Source organism: Strix uralensis, chromosome 2 (assembly GCF_047716275.1).
Source record: "Strix uralensis isolate ZFMK-TIS-50842 chromosome 2, bStrUra1, whole genome shotgun sequence".
Taxonomy (NCBI): Eukaryota; Metazoa; Chordata; class Aves; order Strigiformes; family Strigidae; genus Strix; species Strix uralensis.
The window spans coordinates 17,549,968-17,554,452 of record NC_133973.1 but is presented as its reverse complement, the minus strand read 5'-3'; the positions used below and the strand labels follow the sequence as shown (position 1 = coordinate 17,554,452).

The window sequence follows — 4,485 nt, the reverse complement described above, 5'->3', positions numbered from 1 at the left end:
GGTAGAATCCCTGGGATGCGCAGAAGAACTGAAGAGCCTCTCGGAGCACAGAAGGTAAAACGAGTCAGCTTTGGTTAAATCAAGAACTGATTCCAGTTGATCCTGGCTTTCCCTGTCTAACCATGCTGTGGGATGGAAAGGTTTGCAGGCTCCTGCCAGGAAGACGACGGCCAAAGGAAACGAAAGAGAGAAGAGACCTGGGCAGAGGAGAGGCCATGCCACGAAGCAAAGAAGAGAAGAGAGGAAAAGAAGGGGACAGAAGAAAAGCAGGGAGGTGCGAAAGATCAGGAAGCCCCAGGTGTGTACCAGGCTTTGCTGCCTATCTTTGCCAACTCTCCACCCTGCTCTAAGTCAGTCCAACTGACTGGCAAGGGACGGCGAGGGATGGTGCTATGCAGGGTTTGGAAATAACCCCGTGGCAGCTCCCCAGGGGAGCCCTGCTGTGTGGCACAGGGGCACTGTGCACCTCTGCACATGCACAGCTCTCTAAGGGCATTACCTTAGAGGGGATAAGGTGCCAGAGCCACCCCGGAGCTAAGGCCAGCAGTAGCTCTCTTCTGGGATATCAACAATTCCTTGTCAACTGTGTTTCCCAAAGAAAGGGGAACCAAGCCATGCCTGTTCCTGCCTTTGTGGCTTTACCAGTGCTTTCTGGCTCTGTCGTTGTAGGTGCTGATTTCTTGTTACTGGTTGAACCCCTGTGACTCCTGGGCTCCTGCACTGGATGTCCACAATAAAAGGACATTTTCTCCCTTCTGACTGTGTGTGCCATACGATATTCTGGACTAGGTAGAAGTTGTTTTGGGATGAATCCTAGTGGAGGAGTTTGGGATCATCATCCCTTGCGCCAGAATCCTTTCCAGCAGGCATCGGGCCTGAGTTCAGGTGCTTGAGGAGTCAAACGAAGCACAGAATCCCATAGAACAGCTGAGGCTGGGAGGGACCGGTGAAGGTCCTCTGGTCCAACCTGCCTGCTCAAGCAGGGTCACCTAGACCCGCTTGCCCAGGACTGTGGACTAATGGGCACCTTCCCTTGTCACACAGAGCATCTCATGCGCTGGAAAAGGGATGCTCTGGAGAGTTTCTGGCAAATCTCTGGAGAAGAGCTTCTCCCCGCCCCTCTACCAGGGGCTTTTTCAGCTCTGGTGCCCTTCCCAAGGACAGCCCCACCAGGTGGGTGCAGTCAGCACTGCAGGAAAGAACAGGCCGCAGCCGCCACAGTCAGCACTGCAGGAAAGCTGGGACCCCGGGGACCCTCCCAGGCTCTCCAAGCCCAGCCTAGCCCAGTCCAGACAGTGTCCAGAAGAGTGGTCTTATATCCCTTTTCCCAACGTGCTGAACTTCCCTTAAAGCATTAACCACCGGGCTGAAGTGCTAAGGCTTGGACAATAGGCCCAAGCCAGAGTTGACCTATAGATGAATCCTGTATATTTTGTAACTGATAACCGTTGTGCTAGTAGGTATTGTACTAGGTTATAACAAACCGCCTATACTGATGTAAAAAGTGCTAAAGTGTTGAAGTATTGAAGCCTGAACCACAGGCCCCGAGCCAAAGCTGCTAACTTAGTATGTAGTCATTAACGAAATATGTATGCTCATTAATGAAAGATGTAGCTTAGATATCATAGACTCCTGACTGATGATGAATGTAATGAAAACATGTCTATCCTGAATGTATGTATCTTCTTTTTTGCGTACAGGTAAGTTAACAAGGCCATGAAGCCAGCTGTCCGGCCTTGGGACCAGACGTGTGGCCTTGTTCTAAAAAGAACATAAATAAATTAGATAAGCAGGGAAACTCCCTTAGCTTCTCCCTTGAGCCCTGGCCAGGCTCCGGGGGAATCTAATGTGAGAGTGAAACCAGATGTTCCGCTCAAAACAAAGGTGCCAGTTATTCTGGCTTGCTGATTTGGGGGTATATAAGGCGGGACCCGCTCACAGCGACTTTGGAAGCCTCACCTACGGGTGGACGCACCGCGTAGGGTTTCCCACTTGCCGGGAAAGGCTCTCCAAATCCTCGCTGTAACCGGGGCTCCCCGGCGACTGCGGATCTGGATGATGGTAACATATGCAAGTGGTGATGGATCTTTCTTAATCACTATTCTCTCTCTCGTGTAGTAACGATTTGATGCATTACCCTGTATTTTCCTGTTTGTTTAAGTGCACTATTCTGTCTTTTCTTGTTGTATGTTTTCTGTATTATTCTGTTACATGATTTAGCTATTTCCAGTAAAATACGCCTGCTCTTTTCACTCTGGTGTCTGAGTTTGATTGGTATCCCTAATCAGCAAAACACGGGCCCACAATCTTTCTTGTTGGAGTGTAAAATAGCCAAAAGATGCCGATTTCCTGCATTTTTCCTGAAAAGGGCAGGTTTTTATCTCTCTTCGTCGCTTCTATTTTAACCAAGGCATTGCGCAGTATCAACAGTTACACCAGACACACGACATCCAAAGCTGACTATGGATCCCCTTTTTGCCATGAGAAGGGACTTTCGCACAAACGTGTCCCTGGCTGTGCTGGCTGCTCGGTGGGTGAAGGTCGTGGCTCACAGTGGAGCCTGTCTTTCGCCACGATGGTCATTTCCAGGGAGAGCAGCTTGTTGTATTGACCAGGACCCTACAGGGAGAACAGAAGGGCAGGGATGCAGACGCAACATTTGCCACAAGTCCAGCGGAGCAGGTTGCTCCAACGCAGCCCACTGTGACTTTCTGTGCTGCTGGACCTGTGGGGATGGTCAGGGGACAAAGGGTTAAACCTGAGTTACCTGCATGAAGCACAGCTGTCGCTAGCCTCGGTGCAAGCTGACCCAGGAGCTGGTCCTGAAACCCCCCAATCCAGGGCACGGAAAGCTTTGAACAGCTGTGACTGTTCTGGAACAGACTGTGCCATGTGCATCCATTTCTATTAACAACTCTTCTCCTGCAGCGGAAAAGGAGTTTGAGATCTTGCTCATGGCTACAGGAGGACGGTGGTGGCCTCGGATGGTGCGTGAGGCTCGGGGCTTGCCTTGCCTATGACCAGCTATGCCCCCAGAGTGACAGAGGAAAGGCTTTCCCTGGGGAAGAGCCATCAGAGCGCATTGGAAATGGAGGAAAGCTTCACTACGGTTTTGCTTGTAGGTGGAAAGTTGTGTATCAGAGAGGAATTCTACATCTTCCATAGCGTAACGCAGGCAACTGGCTGTACAGCAATATATTTTTTTTTTTTTGTTTAATATTTCCTGGAAGAGTCTTATGCTGGTACCGAGTAAGGCAGAGTGTCAGACAAAGTAGCTCATTGAATGGGCATGATACAGGGAAATTTACTTGGCTATTAAAAGCCTCATTGCTCTAGAAGTTGCATCTTTTTTCTCTAGTCCTTTTTCTTGGAAGGGGGTGGGCGGAGGGGCATGGAGGGTTTATCTTCATACCTCCTAAAACATGCATTGTAGCAGTCAAGATAGAATATGCCTTTCTCCTGTACCTTTTGTTTTTTGAGCGTGATGAATTCAGTCAATAGCCCACTGAGTTCAAGAGACACCTTTGATTTTTATCCTTTGGCTGAACAGCCAGATGCAACCTCCCGTCACTGGTGTTAGCACCGGTAATGCAGATTAATCTGCTCTCTACTAATCTAGGCTAGGTACTATCCAACAGTCTATGCGAGAGTACAGCCCGATACAACGTTGCACGTAAGGTCAGTACTAAGAAGAGGTGTGACATTCAAATGAAAAACGAGAGAGCCTGTGCACCTTTTAATGGCTTGAAGGGATGACAGGGAGAAGGAGTGTATATATAAATATATATACACCATAAAAGAACATCAAATATATAACATTATAATATCATAATATGGTATCATTTATATATTATAAAAACATTATATATATTATAATAGTATAATATGGTATTAAAATATTTTTTGCTGTGTAGTACATTTTTGGATCTATGCTTTACTGAACAATGCAGACAAAACTAAATGACTGTAGTAGCATTTAACCCCGTTTTAGTCTGTTTCTCTGTATAGCCCTTTGCAGGGATGAATATAGGATTGTTCAGCATCTGGTTTTTACTGCAGATAATTGAATCCTTCAGTAGAAATACCCCTTGCCAGCCTTACAGCCAAACTCATGTGATTTGTATACTTGCCTTCCCCTCTGCTCTCTCCTGTATTGAAGGTCATAATTTGAGATTGGGTGAATAGAAAGTCTAATCTGGCAAATGATTTCCAACAAAACTGTCAGAACTGCTATGGTTCTGTGACAATAAAATAAAAATTCTCTGGGATCTAGGGACTTTGAATATTCCTACACTAATCTGCACCATAACACCACTTTTATTTTTCTCTTCCTGTGGCTGTGGTTATAAATTCAAGAGACTGTGTCATGTTTTGTGCAATCCCATGGACAAACACAGGTTGGGTGACAAGTGGATTGAGAGCAGCCCTGAGGAGAAGGACTTGGGGGTATTGGTGGATGGAAAACTGACTATGAGCCAGCAATGT

The 4,485-nt window shown here is 47.2% G+C and overlaps 1 long non-coding RNA gene across 1 annotated transcript; it reads left to right on the top strand.

Moving 5' to 3' along the window:
- On the top strand, positions 1 to 759 carry LOC141940088 (uncharacterized). Its single transcript, XR_012627864.1, has 3 exons — positions 1 to 54; positions 141 to 298; positions 670 to 759. It is a non-coding gene; the product is annotated as an uncharacterized LOC141940088 (long non-coding RNA).
- Positions 760 to 4,485: the final 3,726 nt, after the last annotated feature.